We start from the raw sequence: 19,608 nt of genomic DNA, 5'->3' as shown, positions 1-19,608 counted from the left end.
GCAAAATAAATTTGTGTTCGGCCATTTTCTGCAAACTTGACACCCCGAGCTGCGGTTTTGTCTGTGCTCGGACTTCCCCGGGGCGAGCCGAAGCGTTTCCCTGCGCTCGGTAACTCTGCAAACACTGCAGCTGGGCTGCAAAGCAACTCGTAGGTCCTGTCGGCAGAATCCCCGGCTCCTTTTCCCGTCTCTGTGGCAGTGGCCGTGGGCTGTCCCGGGGCCCTCGGACTGTCACCCAAGGGATGCCCTCGCCGAGTCCCTCCGTTTCGTGCCGCCTGGCTGGTACCCGGAGGGCCACCCTCGCTTTAAGGCAACCCGGGGGCCCAGCGGGAGGAAGATGGGTACTGGCGGAGGAGCCGGGACAGTGCTGGTACTATGCTGGGACAGTCTGCGATTCTGCTGGGACAATCTGCGATTCTGCTGGGAAAGTCTGGGACAGCCTGACTGCGCTCCGGCAAGCGCTGGGATGGTTGGGGCGGTGCTGGGACTGTCCTGGGACAGTGTGGGACTGTCGTGGGACAGGTGGGATAGTGCTGGGACAAAGCTGGGGCAGGCTGGGACTGCCTGACACCGTCTGCGACGGTGCTGGAAGAACTGGGACAGTCTGGGACTGTCCTGGGACAGTTAGGATAGTCCTGGGACTGTGCTGGGGCAGTGCTGGGACAATTAGGACGGTGCTGGAAGGACCTGGGATGGTGCTGGGACTGTGCTGGCACAACGCTGGAACAGTCAGGATAGTGGCTGGGCTGTCCTGGGGCAGGACAGCGCCGGGACGGTCTGGGGCAGCGCTGGGCCGGCTGGCGGAGCGCAGCGCGGGCGGAGGGAGCAGCCGGGCTGGGCCGGGGGAGCTGCCGGCGGGCACGGCCGCACCGGGGGCCGGGCCGCGTAGGGCTGAGCCTCGGCCTCCGCCTGCCCGCTCCCCGCGGAGAGCGCAGCGGGGCACCCGCGACCCGGCCCCGGCCCGCCTCGCCCCCTGGGCGGCCGGTGGGTGCGGGGAAGGGCTGCCCGGCGGGAGGGCTGCCGGGGCTGGGCACGGCCAGCCGCCGCCCTGCCCCCGCTCCGCTACCGCGGGGCTCCCCCAGCCCTTCCGTCCGACAGGCACAGTCCAGCCCAGAGCTCCGAGGGCGGCTGAAAACGTCAGCCCCTTCAGGCTTCCCACGGCCGCGCCCGATGCACCTCGTGGTTTCCCTCCCTCCGTTCTGGGGGGTCCTCGGTCCGCCCATAGGGGTCCCTCGGAGCAGCACCACCAGCTCGGTGGCGACCCGAAATACTCCTGCTAACAGACCTCATCCCACCCGTGCCTTTGTGCTGGCAGAATCGGGCCCATTTCTGGAAACTAAAGGGCAAAATAATAAAAATAACACCTGCCACAAACTTATTTTTTGAATTATTTTTTCAAAAGTAGAGTTGCTTGTGCCTCAGCCGTGGCCTTTTAGAGCTCCCAAGCAAGCTGAAAGCTGCTGGAGTGCCTTGTGTATCTGTGAGTGTGGAACATTACTTCCAGGAGAATAATTTAGACTTATTAAATAGAGCTATACATAGAGTTATATCAAAGACATCAATACTCATCTATTGAAACTGAAAATTATTTGCACTCTGAAATACTGATGGCTCTGAAAAGATACTTTCTTCATTACTTTTGCTTAGAGATGTAAAATGCAGTTCGTTCTCGGCCATGTGCATTTAGTGGACAAAATTCATTGAAGATGTGTGTTTTGTACAATCCCACGGGACAACTTTAATCGCCGGTGAAATTTTATTTGACTTGGCAATGTAACAGTGGGGATTTGACTCATCAAGATGTAAATTAAGAGTAAATAGAGGGAAAAAAGGTTTCTCTGCATACATCTGAATGTATATTTCCTCATTATAATATATTAATTAATATTGCTTCTCAGTCATGAATTAGTAAGTGCTCTAGCGGGAATTCAGGGAAGACTAACCGAAATGATTAGTGTACTACAGGACTAATGTATGGAGAAAATTTGTTCAATATCTATAAGGTGCATCTGCATAGATAGAAATGAAAGTAGTTTGGGCAGTGAGACGTATGTGTTTGTGGCTGGCTGGGGGGGATCCGCAGTGTGCAAATGTAACAGTACTGCTGCTGCTGAAGTGCTCGCTCATACCAGCGATGCTCAGTGCTTAAGGATGGTCCTGGGTTCCAGCCTAGAATTCAAACTGGTTTTCAGTTCTTGCTTCAAGGCATGCAATGTGATTTCAGAAGCTTCACATGCCTGGCCTGTTTTGTCACCTAGCTCCATGTGACTTCATGTGCAACTAGGTATTTGTAACTCTGCTGAGAGTCCAGATTTTCTCACTTATTTCACAGCAAAATGGAAGCACTTGATTTGGGGCTTTGTATGCTTACCTTGGAGGCTAGGTCCCTGAAGTCTGGCTATGGTAGCATCTAGCTTATAGGTACTGTACCAGTTATGTCTCTTTTTCCTTATATTGCATTCTTCCCCACAAAGAAACAAAAAGGTGTTGGGGAAAACATCTGTCGGAGAAGACTGTGTCCTTAGAATTAGCATTTCTTCACTTTAATAAGTACTTTTTTTTTTCTTTAAATCAGCTGTTACACCCTGTTCTTGTTTGTATGTTGCCTACATGGCTTCCAAGCTTACTTGGGTAAGGTCATTTTTGGTGAGTCCAGAAACCATCAAACTCATTATAGCAGTTCTCTACACTGACTTACAGTGATTATGGAGACTTGTAAGCATGCTGTGTCATAGCCATGATGGCCTAAGGATGTAAGCAAGACAGATAAAAATTCTAAAATGTTATGAAAAGATACCTTGTTAGTTATTAAAAACACGTCAGTGTAAAATGATATTCAGAAAGTATTTGCTCATCACGGAAGAGTTACCTTATTTTAGTAAATGCACCTTGGTTTTTATTACAGTTCAGGTGAGTGGCTCAACTACGTGTGATGCTCCAAAACCTGTAACTAAGTTAACACAATCGACACATCTTTGTATAGACCCTTGCTTTCCACGTGTAACGCACAACCATTTCTAGTACACATCGGCTATCTCTGATACAGATTTCAGAAAACAGACCAGCAACATGTAATTCACTGCCCAGAAGTATGTTTAGTTCAGAAGCTTTGGCAAAGTTTTCCACACAGGACTCTCACCCATCTGAAAACATCCTGAATTAATTGGTGCTTGGGTTGCTCAAATAGGACCATAGGCCTGGATTCCCAAATGTCATCTGGGATCCTTGGGCATCTGACTCCTGTTTAAATATTTCTTGTTGGATAGTAGGAGGTAACTATCTGAGTAGCTTTAGAATTTGAGCCTCTTTCTTTTTTCTTAGGCATTACACCAAAGATCTCTCATTGCACCTGTAAATGTACATTACTAGAAAGTAATCCTGGACAAGAATGTCCTGCTTCTAATGAGGGGATTTCAGCTGTTCTGGACTAGTGTGCTGCACTGCACTGTTAGGGAACTGAGCTCCATTTTGTAACTGGCAGGAGGTGAGAGTATTGTAGAAGTAAATCTCTTAGTTCCTGAGGACAGGAGAGAAGCATCAGTCTGTTGGAAAGGTACTTAAAGCCTCCAAGGTCAATCCCATACAACTTCATTTGGAAGGAAAAAGAAGAAATCTCATAAACAGTGGAAGAAAGTGTGGGAGGGGGAAAGTGAAGGAAAGTGGGGTGGGAGGGCACAGCAAGAATGAGGAGAAGGAGGCACGTGCCTGACGTGTGCAAGTCATCTATAGATCAATATATAACCGGACAACTTTAATAGTGCTCTCAAAACTCAGATTAATGTAACAAAAGAAAGAATCATAGCTGAGGGTTATTCTCACAAGTATGAGTAGGTGGAATTTTTATGCTTGTCTCAGTAGAAACTAGTTTCAGCTGTACCACAAGCCTTCACTAATGCGATGCCACTCAAGAGGGACTTATCTGAGAGCAGTTACTATTTCTTTATAATAATTTTGAGGAAGAGATGACTTTTCACTGTTGTCATAATTAAAATAGTTATTTTCATTACATGTATTAATTCATTTCTAGATTTGGATGGAGAAGCAGGTACAATATATAACATACATCTGACCAACTAGCTTATCTCAACATCCCAGGCAAATCAGCTGCTTGCCCAACTCATGCCAAGTTTGAGTGAAGAAATGGGTCCTGTGTGTTCTCCCAAAGCTCAACAGATTGTGAGGTAATTAAGGGCTTCCTATCAAGCAGGAAGCAATCTGCACAGGGGCCTTCCCATAACAACGGATGCCTTCCCCAGAAGCTCTCACTGAGGAATTATATTTCATAGCACTCTGCCCGAATGTGTTTTATCATGCAGAAGGCAATTACATCGAAATAGTTTAAAATATATAGGTTATCAATATCACATGGGTATGCACGCTAATTTTATCGGCCGATTGAAGAAATGAGGCAAGGCTAATTAGCAGAATTAGTTTTTTTAACAGTAGCTCTGAATGTTCTCCTGCTAGAATTGCTGCTCTCGGAGAGCTTTCTAGAATACGTACGTGCACTTGCCACCTTACTACAAAAGTCGTCTACTGGGAAAGTTTGTGATTGTCTCCACTCCTTCCTTTTGGAGCCCTAGATCTCCGAGGAAGGAAAATAAGCATGTCATGTGAAAACCCCCTAAAGTTTGTACTCGATATTTTAACTTCCCTTTGCAAGGCAGCTGCTGCATTTGCACATGTGGGAATCTGGTGAGCCATACAATCTTAGGCTGAGGATTTCTATTCACTAGGGATTAGCTGAACTGTTTTCCTAAATCAGTCACCAGATCTGGATTCCAAATTAACAAAGTGGTGCTGAGCAATAATGTAGACTCTAGGTAGCAGCTGTGCAAATTTATTCAATGAAAGCATTATAAAAGCAGGCTGTCTAACTGCCTTAGCTTTAGTGCAGTGAACTCTGAGAACTAGCAGACTTACTGAATTTATAAGAAGTAAAAAGCTCAGGTTCATTCAAGCCTCAAGGATGCTGAATGAGAAATGCTGGTCTTTGCACAATTAGTCTAAACACAACTACTCACAACAAAATTTTAGAAGATGCAGAATGACTGTATCCTAGAAAACAGTGTTAGAAGGGACTTCAAAGATCACTGAACCTCTCCCTGTGGGCTGGTGACCTGCTATCCCTGTCTTTTCTGTTTAGCCTGTTCCTGAAGACATCCAGGGATGGAGATTTCACACACCCCTCATGCAAACTATGCCAGCTTTTAACCATCCTTCACACTGGAAGTCTTTTCTTGCCGTGTTTTCTGTAGTCATCTGAAAACTAAACCACGCCAATCCTTCTGCTTTTCCTTCATAGGTGTCCTCTATTTTTTTTGACCTCTGACAATTCTTACCTCTCTTTTCTGAGCTCTGTCCAACTTCTCTTTTGCCATATCTCAAACTAGACTCATCATTCTGGCAAGGAGTTTGCTGCTGCTGAGGGAGCAGATGAATCAAGCCTCCTAAAGGCTGTCTTACTTTTCATGATTCCCACTATGGGGTTTGCTTTTTAATTTTTTTTTTTTTTTATTGCAGCAGCACAGTTGACTATATACTGGCTGTGCTCCCCTAGCTCCTTTCTACAGGGCTGCTGTCTTACCAATTCTTGCCTAGCTTGTCTTTGTGCAGTGTGAAAGTGCAGAACTTTGCATATGTCCTTACTGATTCACCACCTATTTTTAAGACTATTTCTCCAATTTTTCAAGATAATCTGAATTTCATTCCTATCTTCCAGTGAGCTGGCAGCCTCTATTAGCATGGGATTATCTGCAGTAGTGAATAAGCATATTTTATCTTCTCTCATTCAGGTTATTAACGGAAGTAGTGAGAAGTCCCAAATTTAGCACAGATTCCTGGGGAATCCCACTCTACATATCCTTCCATTTCAATAACTAACCATTGATAAAATGCTTGTAGTGAATGACTTCCCAGTGAGTTTGTACTCATCTTATAGTAGTTTCCTTTAAACTGTGTTTGTCTTAGGTAGAAGAATAATACATGTCAGTGTCAAAAACAGTCAAGATATGACACCTCCTGCTTCTCCCATCTGTTACCCTGTTGTAGAAGGAAACTAGATTAGTATGTCACCACCTAGTCTCATCCAGAAAAGACTGTATACACTTAATTCAAGTCTTTATGAGGCCTGGAGCAGCAGTTCCCAAACTATGGCCTCAAGCAAAGACACTGCTGGGAGGGGAGGCACCAACCTGGCTGAAGTCAGACTGAAGAAGTGGGGCTCACAAGCTGAAGTACATCTGTCAGGGTTAACGTGGTGTCACAGTCCGGGCAGCGGGGCTGCTAGAATGATCTGATATGAGGTGCTGCCCTAGAGCCTTTTTCCATCCATCTTTTCTGTAGGTGAGTACGGTGTCTTGAGACACTCCTGTTTGAGCCTAGTGACATTCAGATGCTATTTGTAGCAAAAGAAAAATGAAACAGTTGGATCTCTGGAACACACTGAAAGAATAAACCATTAAAATACAACTTGCATTCAGGTATGTGATGAAAATGCACAGAAGGTGCCCTGCAGACGGACAGGGGAAATACAACATGCAGCCAGAGGTCTGAAACCTACAGTCATTAACTTGATCATCCTGAGTAGGGCATGCCCAGATGAAACAAATATTAGGGAAAACTTGATGCAGATTAATATAATTTATCTTTCGAGGTGTACAGCATACACCATGTCACATCACACTTCTTTATAGTCAGAGAAGTAGGTTCTTTGAGTATGTAATTCATCTAGTCCGTTTTAGAGGGGAGTTGCACCCACAAATACCCATTTGTGCAGAGTTTGATCTGACAGGTCAGATACAGACTTCTGTATTTTATATGTCTGATGTTAAGTTACGCACTTTTTGCTTTTTGTGTCAGGTGCAAAACAAAACACTTATGGTCTCTTAATTTTTATGGAAAAGGGTAATATCTCCACATTGGGAATGCCCAGTTAATTTGAATTTTAAGAAAGCTTGTGATCAGCAGGGCACTATTTAAATGTGCAGTATCTAAATGCCTCCATTTATGACCCCAAATGTAAGCATAAACTTCTAATCTGCTGGATTTTCACTTTTCTCCTAACTGCCATCATTCCTCTTGCTGCCTGCTTAAGAACTGTGAGTTTAGATGGAGCCTTTCCCAGCCCTGCCAAAATTTTAAGAAAGAGGAAGGCTTTATGGCTCACATAAGGGAGTTCCTATTAGGAAACAGCGCAAAAACTCTTACCTGTGAGACAGTGAAGTTAATCTCAATAGATTCCTGATGCATATTTGCCAAATAGTATTAAACACCTGTGCAGATACTTACTCAGAGTGTAAATTCAGTGTCATATAGTTCACTTCACGTGGTAGATCCAGATTAGTTTTCTCAAAGTGCCTTGTCTAGACAAAACCTGAGGATGCATTTGACCTGATAACACAGCTAAACCATCTGTGCTACAGTACCTGTGGATGTGCATGGCGAGTGCCACTGGTGGAGTTCCAGAAGAAAGTGCCTGTCCCAGAGCTACTGGCTTCTACATTACTACTTGAGGGGTTATAGAAGCCAGAAATGGCATGGGAAATTTATTGTAAACTGATAGATCTGATGACCTTATAAATTTTTAATTTATAATATTAGAATCTGGTAGCACGTGTGAATACTTTTTTAGGCTTGGCATATAAAAGCCCAGCATGCCGAATGTTAGTTTTGAAGGGGGTTTTCCCAAGACACAGAGAAGAGCCACTGTATGTATCCAACTACAGCAGTATGCAGAGCGTGAGACACACCGTTTATACTAGACTTTTCCCCAGAGTTCTACAATGCACATAAGAATGTCTGTCCTGAATCTGAATTAGGAAATTCACTTGATTTCTAAAACTTGGTAAAAACACCTAAGAAATAGATAACAGTAACATGATACTTCGTTGCAGAAAAGAAGCAGCATAGGCAGGTGAAGCCCACACAGATGTAAAAAACCACTTGGCTTTAAAATGTGCTTGTCTTATACTTCTCCTCACAAACTTTGCTTTGCTGGAAGGCTCTGTAATATTGCCATAGGATGCCACTGAAGTGGTGGGTATGTGCTTGGACTATCTAGAACAAATGACAAAGTAATTTTTTGACCCTGGGCACAAAGTCATTGAAATATAATGTCAGAAAATTGCCTTAATTCAGTGCAAATGATTGGCAGGGTTTCTGAGAAGGTACATGGTTTTAGCTGTTATGTTAGATTATGAAGTTGCAGTTTTCATGGTGATCCCCCAACCCATCTGTTTTGAAAAGGTTGAAGGATGAGATCATACTTCCAGGTCTGTGTTAATGTTATTCTGCAGGGAAGTCACTGAAGAAAATGAAAATCATCTTTACGTATGACAGAGGTAATACTGCTGCATTCTTTCAAGTTTTATTTGGTATCTTTGTTTCAGGGGTTTTACAGGCAACTTAAAAAGGTACAAAAGTACTGCATGAAATTGCATGCATGGTTTTGTATCGCTGCTTGCTATGTAATATATTTATTGTGCTAAGTAATTGATGTGGCTGTAAACGTGAGTCTGATTTTTCTACATTAAAATGATAAAATTACTCAGTTTGTATTTCCAGATTCAACAATAATGTGGTTAGGCACTTTTTAAATTTGCAAGTGGTACCCTCCCCACTGATAAATAAGACAGGAAGACTAGTGACAAATGACATGGAGAAGGCTGAGGTACTCATCAATTTTTTTGGCTCAGTTTTCAATGGTAATCTCCCTTCCCACATCTCTCAAGCCCCTGAACTTCAAGGCAGGTACTGGGGGAGCAAACTCCCTCCCACTGTAAGAGAAGGTCAGGTTCAAGACCACCTGAGGAACCTGAACATACATAAGTCTATGGGACTTGGTGAGATCCATCCCAGAGTCTTGAGGGAACTGGCTGATGTAGCTGACCCACCACTCTCCCTGATATCTGAAAAATCGTGACGGTAAGGTGGAGTCCCTGGTGACTGGAAAAAGGGCAACATTACACCCATTTTTAAAAAGGGTAAAAAGGAGGATGCTGGGAACTACCAACCAGTCAGCCTCACCTCCAGCCCGGTAAGATCATGGAGTGGATCCTCCTGGAAGATATGTCAAAACACATGGAAGACAGGGAGGCGATTAGAGATAGCCAACATGGCTTCGCCAAGGGCAAATCATGCCTGATTAATTTACTGGCCTTCTACAATGGAGTGACTGCATCAGCGGACAAGGGAAGAGCTACAGCTGTCATCTACCTGGAATTTTGTAAGGCCTTTGACACAACCCTCCACAACATTCTTACCTGTAAATTGGAGAGATATGGGTTTGATGGATGGGCTGTTAGATGGATAAGAAATTGGCTGGATGGCCAGTGTCCAAAGAATTACAGTCAATGCCAAATGTCCAAGTGGAAACCAGGGATGAGTGGTGTCCCTCAAAGGTCTGTACTCGGACCAATGCTATTTAATACCTTCATCAATGACACAGTGGGATCGAGTGCACCCTCAGAAAGTTTGTAGATGACACCAACCTGAGTGGTGCGGTTCATTCACTAGAGGGAAGAGATGCCATCTGTAGGGACCTTGGCAGGCTTGAGGAGTGGGCCCATGAAAATCACATGAAGTTCAGAAGGGTCAATGGCCAGGTCCTGCACATGGGTTGGGGCAATCCCCAACATCAATACAGACTGGGGGTGAATGGATTAAGAGCAGCCCTGCAGAAAAGGACTTCAGGATACTTGTTGCTGAAAAATGGGACATGAACTGGCAGTGTGCTCTCGCAGTCCAGAAATCCAGTTGTGTCCTGGCCTGTATGAAAATAAGTGTGACCAGCAGCTTGAGGGAGGTGATTCTCCCCCTCTACTCTGCTCTCATGAGACCCCACCTGGAGTACTGTGTTCAGCTCTGGGGTCCCCAGTACAAGAAAGACATAGAGCTGTTGGAGGCAGGTCCAGAGTTGTGACATGAAAATGGTCAGAGAGCTGGAGCACCTCTCCTATGAGGAAAGGCTGAGAGAGTTGGGGTTGTTTGGTTTGGAGAAGAGAAGGCTCTGGGGAGACCTTACTGTGGCCTTTCAATATATAAAGGGGGCTTGTAAGAAAGACAGAGAGAGAATGTAGCGACAAGGAGAAGGGACAATGGTTTTAAGCTGAAAGAGGGTAGGTTTAGATTGGACATATGGAAGAAATTTTTTATTATGAAGGTGGTGAGACAGTCGAACAGGTTCCCCAGAGGAGTTGTGGACGCCCTGTCATTGGAAGTCTCCAAGGTCAAGTTGGGTGGGACTTTGAGCAGCCTGATCTAGTAAAAGAAGTCCCTTCCCATGGCAGGGAGATGGGACTAGATGGTCTTTATAGGTCCCTTCTGACCCAAACTATTCTATGATATATTTTTCAAATTTGACTATTTAAAAGAGATTTTTTTTTTTCTCTTAAGAATAGGTCAATATTACTGGCTGGTGTTATTTAAAAGAATGGGTTAAGTCAGGGTGTCCTGATTCTGGATATGTCACACTATCGTAGTCAAAGACAAGTCCTGTTTTTGATTCTGTATCTCTAAAGTTGGTTGTTACCAAAGAATTACAGAAAGCAGCCCTAGAACAGATCTGAGGCCATCTATTCCTTCCCTCTGATCAAGGCAGAATCAAATATACCTACGTTCTCCTTAACAGATATTTGACTCACCTGCTTTCCAAGACCTCCAAGAATGGAGATTTTAGAACCTCTCAATGTGGTTTATTCCAGTGTTTAATCATTTTAGAAAATGGTTCTTTTTGACATGTGCAAGTTACATGTACAAGCCTAATCTGTAACCTGTATCTCTTTTGCTGCAAGTAAACTACTTCCTCTGGATCATGGCTTGAAGTGGCTTGAGAATAACTTATTTTTCTGGACTTCCAGCTATTCTTGCAGCTTTACTTTTGTTTTTTGTCTTTCCTGATGTACAATAAGCAAAGCTGGATGCAAAGTAACCTGTGCCAAACAGAATGGAAAGATTCCTTCATATGCCTTGTCAGGTGTACATCCCATCGTATTACGGCTGCTTTTTTTCATAACCATATGATGTTGTTGATTAACCTTCAGTTTAGTCATTTTTTTCCTCAGAATTGCTCCTTAGCCTATCGTCCTCATCTTTCATGAGCTGCCTAAGTGTAGACCTTTATTCTTGTTTCTGTAGAATTGCCTTCTAGTGTTTTCAGACCACTTCTCCATTTTGTTAAGATCATTTAGTTCTTTACTAAGCTACTCTGGTGTATTCACCTATTTGCCAGTGAGAGCTGTGAGGCCTGGGAGAGATTTTAATTACTTACCTTTGGGGTAAATGTAGGTGTCCACATGTGAGTTGGGTGTCTAAATGCCCTTTGTAGTCAAAGTAGTCAATACAATCCATGGAGCTCAGAGACAATCTCAATCTTTTGTAGGTGTCTACATGTGGTCAGCTGAACAGATCATTCATTGTACTCTTCATCATTTATTAATGTTAATTCAGTGTAAATGTATCAAAATGGAGGTCTGTAGGCCTACTCTAGCTTGGAAGACAGTATAGAATAACAAAGTTATCTGAGAAAGACATTACAGCAATTTTATAGCTTGTGCAGGGGAACTGGAAGTAGGAGCCCCAATTATGCCTTTCTTTCCCATCTCTTTGTTCACAGGGAACAGCTCTGCCTCTCACCTGCCCACTCCTCATTTTTAATTATGAAAATATTATGTAGGAATCTTGTTACAAAGCAAGATAAAAAGCTTATTTTTCTCTGAGTCTGTTAAATTACAGAACATATACTTTCTCTGCACAGGACTCCATCCGAGGCTGAAAAGCATCCCCAGACTCTGCAAATCTCTACCTTTTGGTTCCTTGGCAAAGTAATAGATCATCCCCAGTGTTTGCTTGGATGTATTAGTTAGGGATAATTTATGACCACTGTATTTCATAGTTGCTCTATTTTTTGTTACGGTAGATGTTTCTCTGTGTTCGTTGGCAATTAAGTAAAATAGTAGTTATTATATGTGCGATTTCTTTTAATGTCCAGCTTTATGAATTTCCCAGGTTTTAAGTCATATGTAAAAGAAGTATGACATGGTGTCCATAATCTCTGTTCCCCTCTTGATAAATAGGCCACATTCCTTCCAAATATACAGTTTAACATTCATCGTGAATGCTCAGAGAAGACTTGGGAGTCAGAATTGTCAGTCTTTGTAATATGTAGGACTGTGATGACAGTATCACTTCCTAGGTGGGTCTGTGACATCAGGCACCAATGTTTTACTCTTTTGAAATGCAGATGTCTGGGGTGGAATTCTTCTGATCTAAATGCAGATGTCTGCAATATGGATGTTTGTATCTAAGCATGTCATCTTAGGTAATGTTTATGGTTAATGAAAAGGAGCAGGTAATTCTGGGGAGTTATTCATCTGACCTGTTTTGACATTTCCTTTCTGATGGGGAGAACCACATGTTAAAGTGTCTGTTTCTGTCCTCTAGTGTCCTGTTAATGAGAGGGCTTGAGGCCACCCACTGTCATCAGCTGCACCCGAGACCAGTGTTTCCAGAAGACTGGTACTGTGGCAGCAGCCAGCTGTCACTGAGGCCCAGAGAGAAATGGAGGACAGCTTTTAAGGTCACTCTCAATGGTACCAAACAAGAAAAAGGCACAAAACACCAAGGCCGACTGAACTGGTGTATTGCAGCTGGCACTGCAACAGGCAGTGGAGGCTGAACTCTCAGAAGCAAAAGCCCAAGTAATTTTACTTTTTAGATCTTCAGTATCTTCTCAGCCACTGATAAAACTGTCATCTTCAAGGAATATGATGTCCCAATATTTTTGTGCTATGCTATATCTGCATCTCCTCCTTCTGCCTCTGATAGTATTGATGTTCTCAGATGAGATCTCTGGACTAGATTCACTCTAGTCACCACGCCGCTCCCCCCCCCCCCCCCATATTTCTAGGGAGAAAGTCCTCTCCTTGGCTTTTCATTTGGCTACAGGAAGTATTTTTCATCATATATTGTGGTGAGGAGCTACAATCTACCCAGTTCTTCTGGTGTCTTTCTTGCCAGGAAAAAAAAGATCTATCAAAGCCCATTTAGTGGGAACTTCAGCCAGACGCTTATGAGTGCTGGTTCTTTGTTATTTTCTCATTATGTGGTTCCTAGGTTTCTAAAGGTCTTGACATACATTCTCTACCAATAAGAAAAAACCCCTACTCATGAGATTTAAGCATGTTGCTTTTATCTTTAATGGAACCATGTTTGAGCATCTGTCATCATGTTCACTAAATCATCTGCCAACGAAATCCACATTTTTAGTAGCCATTACCTCAGCTCAGGGATAAATAAAGTTCTAGCTTTTATGTCTAATCCTCCGTATTATTTTCAGGTGGATAGGGTAACACTGAGGCCACATCTTACATTTAATCTAAAGGTGGTTTCAGATTTCTTATTAATCAGTATATCCACTGATATAGATATTTTTCCCATGACCCAATTCACTGGTAGAAGGATCAAAACGTTGATCCTACGTGAACGCGTTGCCTTAGCCAGACAAAGCTCTTCTGCAAAACTGTGATGCACTTTGGTCTCAAACAGCCTTTGTTGTTCAGGATCAAATCTAAAAGGATGTAGCATCAACTTCAAACTCATTTGCAATGAGTTAGCAGACTTTATCAGAGCCACGTTTGATGTTATCACATTAGATCCACCAACCCATCTCAAGGCATATACAACTAGAGCACAAGGTGCTGCCACAGGCTGTGCTGGCAGGGTTGAGGGCTGCAGAGACACTGCTTGATCACCAATACTCACGTTTATGAAACAGTACTTGTGCTGGTTGCACAAAGTCTTGAAGGACACTGGTTCTTCAGTTTTTGTTCCAGTGAATAGCTTGCATTTACTGGTGTGACTGCACTCCTGATGAAATGCCCAGAAACAATTTCACAGGTGCCAGAACTTGAAGAAAGAAGAGTGATTGCCTTCGTCACTGTAATTCTTTGGTTCTTTGTATGTGGCTCCCACAGGCGTCCTTTCTGTTCCCTGGGTGGAAGGCTTGTCATGTGGACCGAGAGCTGCTGAAGAACTGGGTGGTGATCTGTTGACATGCTTGTGGGGTGAAAAGCAGAGGTGAGCAGGTTATGCACACACCTTGTTGCAGACACATAGCAACATTAGAAACATTGGAATTCTTACGTGGAAGAGACATGCCCATTTAGAGTGCATTTTACCTGCATAAAGCATCCTGAAGTACCATAGCTATTACAAGGTTAGTGGCCCTCTGTATGGTTCCTTGTGAAACACTTGATGCGAAACACAGTGCTATGTCTTTGCCAGGTATTCCCATTGTTATTAGCAGCAAAGAACCTATGGTTGCTAACACTATTACTAAGAGTCATGAGCTTTTTCACAGGAATTAGACCTCATTAGATATCAGAAGCAGGATTTGTTTTGCGCACTGCTAAATTTTCTTTATTAAACCTAGTGATACATAGCAAGATTACATGGCAACCGATGTAAGTCCTTCAGAGTTCTTATTTTAAACCTGTATCAATGAACAGTTTATTCTGAAGCCTTTCAAGCGTGCATGCATATGCATTATATACATATATACCCTATATTTATATATGTAGTGACAAAGCAAGTAGTTGAATACATTTTATGGGTCCAGCCTGGAGTTCTGCATGCATGAACTTGTGTGTGGTCAAGGAAGCTTGCATATTTTTGAACTCTAAGTTGGCCTAATAAAAGATATCATACTACAGTGCTTGCTTTGTCAACCCTGTTTTGCTGCTTCAAAATGACTTGCAAGATTAATTTTCAATTTTTAACATAAAAACCAAGAAAAAGAAGTGTTTACTTACTGCAAGGAGTTGATTCTGTGTTAATGACCCTGAAGGAGGTTTGTACACAAGGTTCAGATTGTTGCCAATTTGATGTATATTTGTGTTACAGAATATGAAAATGTGAAGTTATACCATCTTGAGGATCTTGTTTTTATAAGTAGGATTGGTTAAAAAAACCTTTAAGTAATCATACTGTGTGTTTGATGGTGGAAATTAGTATGAATGTTTCTGGCAGTGGAGTGATGTGATGTGGTTATGCGTTTCTGTTTTCACTGCCTGCTCAATATTGGCCTTTTACAAATACAGATTACCATGTCGATGGAAAGAATTTACAGCTTTGGCCCCCTTGTCTCACTCTGTGTTACAGCACCTTTTTTGTGCTTTATGTTACATATCCTCCCAGCTGTATTTTTCTGACACAAAAAGGAAATGTCTGTGGACTATTTAATTGGATGAAATGAGTATTGTTTCACACTTACCTTGATTTCCTGTGGGGTGAAAACCTTGCTCCTCTGAAATCAGTAGCAAACTTTCTGCTGAATATGACAGGATGGAGAGTTTAATCAGTTATCCCTTACCAGCTAGCAACGTTGCATACTTGAAGCTCAGGAAAAAACCCCAACCCTAATAATAATGATGGTAGAAAGAATACTTCTTTAAAAAACCCCAGGATTTAGAACTGTCAGATAAAATCCACAAGTAAAATCCAAGCTGAATACAGAAGCTATAAGTGTGGTATGTTTAATATTGTTAGTTTTGGGGCCTCACGGCACAAGATAGAGCTGCAAGATCTGTTTGTGTTATGTGGGCTGTTACACTACATCCCTTACCTCATCTTGTGGACAAGGAGCTGCTTGCTTTGACTTCATGGAATTGCAGCTGTATTTGTGGAGTGCTCTTGTCCTTTGGCACTCTCTTCCCTGTACATTAATAAGGTTTGAATGCACCAGCATTTTCTCTGGAAGCAAACGTTAAAATTTGTCTTTAATCCTGATGCACTGCATATTCAGAATTTTTTCTTTTCCCGGAGTTTAGTTCCAGAGGAAAACATACTTGACTGGTGCTCCCACTAGTCAGCTGTGGTTTATAGCAATAATTAACAGTAAGATACTGCAGCAGAGAAATGCAGTCCAGCAGCTTCAGTTATGTGGTTCTGTTCACTTCTAAGGACTCCAAAGTGCTTAACAAACAATGTTTTGGGCAGGACAGGCAGCTCTGCCCATTTGAAGGTTTCCTAACACTTCCTGTTGTAAGATTCTGTTGTTTTGTTTTTTTTTCCAGAACTTTGCTGAACTTAATGTATTTAGGTTAAAGTTATTTTTATCTGATGTTAGTCCCTAGTTTTTGGTGGTTTTTGTTTTTAAAATTTTTAATTGGAAAGTGATTAAACTATTTATAAGAAGAAAGCTAGTGAAAATATGTTTTTCTGCTTATGTAAAAAAAAAAAAAAATTAAAATCTGACCGCTGTATTTTAAAAGGTTTTGGAGCAAAGACAGATCTTTCTGCCTTTGAATCAGGTATGTGCCTTTTGCCATACTCACAAAGCCTTTTAAATTTGGTTGACTGTTTCAAGACGTGGAAAAAAACGTGGTTACCAAATATTCCATAGAGATTTACTAAGGCCTAACAGCAAATTTTTCCAGAGATTTCATCTTCTCCGCCTTGCACAGCTCCTTCCCATGATCAGACTTTCCGTACACCGTCCTCACAGAACAACTGAGCCGTCACTAGCTGGGTGCACCGGAGGCCAAACCAGAGGCAACCCTTGTTGTATTGTCCCAGGGCATCACTCTGAGCTGCAGCAGTGCTGTGCTGTGGAATTGAGAGCAGGGAAGGGAGCCTGTCCCTCCCAAGCTGGAATGCAACTCGGGGCTCCCAGATTTTACCATTCCTGTGCTGTTGGCAAGCCTCCAGCATAATTTCTCTTTGCCACTAGCCTGAATGCCTGTAGCGAGCTGGACAACCTCAACAAGGCCCTGAGCAACCACATCTCATGTTGAAATTAGTCCCGCTTTGAGCAGGAGGTGGGACTTCCTGACCTCCTGAGGTCCTTCTCAACCTAGCTTAGGCCGTGGTTCTCTGATTCTTGGCTGTCCATTTCTCTATCAGTCTGTGTGGGCCATCCTAGTTGGAGGGTCATTGTGGGTATGATGCACATAGTGGAAATAGTCTTTATTAGTTTGTTTTTAAAAAGAAGTATATGCAAAACAATATTCAAGCTACATGGACGAGTATCCTAAAATTAATAACAGAATGATCTCTGCAGCCTCAGTATGATTCCAACATATGTTTGCATTGCAACACTGACTCTCGTTTTGTGATTGCACTGTTTTTCCTCATGTGGCTTCATCCTTATTATCTAGCCCAGATCTGCTGTGGAGATGAAGCAGAGCTGAGGAGAACTGGTGGATGGTAGCTCCAGAACTGTAGCTCACTTGCTGAGAAGGTGCAAGGTATTTTCTGAATGAAGTAGGGCATGGTAGAAGAACAAAACAAGGTTTCCAGGTTTAGTTGAATTTTACTCTGGGGAGTATCCTTGCCTCTTCTACTCTTCTCCAGCATGGTAATGGGCAAATATTTCCCAAGTGGGTTTTGAATGCCAAAAGAGCCTTTTTGCTTGTGCCAGTAGTATCTGGAACAAGATGATTGTGCAAATGTCATCCATCAATCACAGCTCTTTCTTTGGTAATGTCATGTATGATGTTCCATTTAATAAAGCCTTCATCAAGTCAGGTTAGGTAATCGTTAGTTCTCTATATCTGTTTATCATCTAACGTGCGCCTTCTATTTATATTTACACATTATACTTATAATTATTTACAAATGATTATTTGGCACTGAATTAGGCAAACTATTTCAGAAATCCCTGAAATGCACAGAAATGTTCAGGCAGCATGCAAGATTGTTTTTCAAACCTCAGTAGGCTAAATTAGATCCTGCAGTTCATTCATTTGCGCTGAAGTCAATTGGAGTTTTACATGTGGAAAGTCTGCAAGATCAAAAATTATGCCCAATGGGCACATAGCTCTATAGAAGAAAATGTCAGCTCCGGATGGCAGTATTTCTGACTTCTCATCAGTTAGACTCTCTCTTCCCCCTCACTTTTTCTCTTTTTCTCCATTAGCCTTTCTTGCATTTTTATGTGAGTGGTTTTGAAAGGGTTCCTGGCAAAAACTTGCTGCATATACTGTCCATGTTTTCATTTACAGATCGCTGAAATGGACAGGCAGATAAATAAATAGATGGGGTTTTCTGAGCTTGTGAAATGTGTCACATAATATAAACCCCTCCTCTATGTCCGTTTTGTCAAATATGTCAAATGGTATTTTGGAATTATATTTCTGGAATATACTCAGCGTTTCTTATTTCTGTTCTTGATCTGTGCACCCCTGTTTGACAGTCCCTTAATCTGTCTGATATAAACTGAATGAATAGCAGCATTTAAAAATATGGCTTCAGGGACTCCTTAGGAGGTTTCTTTGTAAGTGTACATTTACTAGTTCATCTGTAAATTTATTTTATGAGGTGTTTAAACCTCAAGAAAACTGAAAAGCATAATATTAATGCCTGGTTTACATCTACTGAAGTCAACAGGAACTTTGCAATTGACTTTAATGGTAGCCTGTGTCCTCTGATTATGAAAGTGGCAAGGATGATATACACAAAACCACAAGGAGAGTTTTCTGTTTCGTCATATCCTATTCTGTTTGCAAATGCATAAGCAAAGTACAATGTGGTTTGTTCTTGAATGAAACAATTCAGAGTTTGGACCTAATCCTGAACCGCATCACTACTTTAGGTGGTATTTTGCTTCTCAAAAGATCATGGACTGCTCATTCTCTGTGTGGCTCATGAAGGTGGCAAGGTAGGAAATCCAGCCAAAGTTTCATAAGGCTTTTGAAAATTATGCTTTTGGTTTTGATTTTACATCTGCCCTATCCTAAGAGTAATGGAAGAAGCTGATGAAGCAGTTTTCTTCCCAGCTGTCTTGTTTTTTTTTTCATGTCATCAATTTTGACAAGGTTCCTGGAAATACACATTCTATCTGTAGCACATCTGTACATGCTTTCCCTTAAGGTTCACTGAAGTGTAGTAGAAAGTTTCCATCATGCTATTGTAATCCCAGGCATCATTTTCATATCGTGTTAGTGAAAGTGAGTGAGAGTACACCACAACAAAAAAAGGCTCTCAGAACCCAGCTTTTTTCCTGTTAGTGTAACAAGCACAGCAGTCTCAACAGGCTACATCTGGCAAGTGATTTGTAGTAGTAAATAATGCTAGACAAAAATTCCCACAAGCTTCTTGTTGAATCCGCTTCAGAGGTGTTACTCATTTGGTGGCTGAAACGTTGGTCTTGCTTCACATTTTTAATGCATGTGAGAGTTTTAAGTATTTTGTTGGTAACTGCAGCTGGTAGCACGCTGCAAACAAGAGCTCGTCAAATGTTTTCAGATGGGGCCATGCTCAGTTGGAAAATGCCACTTGTGCGGGATGAAAATGGTGTCCCTGGGGTGCACCAGCTCCATTGAAGCCCCAGAGAGAGCCGAACTGGGTGATTGCTGCTGCCCTGTCCCCACCATCCCCACCAGCCACCCCTTGGTGCTGGGCTGAGTAGACCACCGGCACAGCAGTAAATAATGAAGTGGGTAAAGTCATGTCTTAGGGTGGACAAAAGTTACACCACCCAAATTAGAAGGGAGTAAATCCTGGTGTGTATGAGTGTGTCCCCAGGTCTCCCCCTGCCCCAGCAGAGCCAGCTCCCACCTTGTCTGTGCCATGGGCTAGCAGCTCTCTGGCTTCTTCTCCTCACCTCCT

At 42.6% G+C, this 19,608-nt stretch overlaps 1 protein-coding gene across 2 annotated transcripts in view; it reads left to right on the top strand.

Annotated features, from left to right (window-relative positions):
- The window catches only part of LOC308058779 (uncharacterized protein), an 87,040-nt gene that overhangs the window by 58,189 nt on the left and 9,243 nt on the right, over positions 1-19,608 (top strand). Inside the window, exon 10 of one of the 2 annotated variants that reach the window (XR_013925958.1) lies at positions 13,974-14,076. The exons of the other annotated variant lie outside the window; for it this stretch is intronic. The gene's annotated coding sequence lies outside the window, so the exon portion shown is untranslated. The remainder of the gene's footprint in view (positions 1-13,973; positions 14,077-19,608) is intronic. 2 annotated transcript variants of the gene reach the window in all.

The sequence above is a fragment of the Falco punctatus genome (genome assembly GCF_963210335.1).
Source record: "Falco punctatus genome assembly, chromosome: 2".
NCBI lineage: Eukaryota > Metazoa > Chordata > Aves > Falconiformes > Falconidae > Falco > Falco punctatus.
Note: the sequence above shows the minus strand (reverse complement) of the source record. Positions and strands in the feature narration are given on the sequence as shown.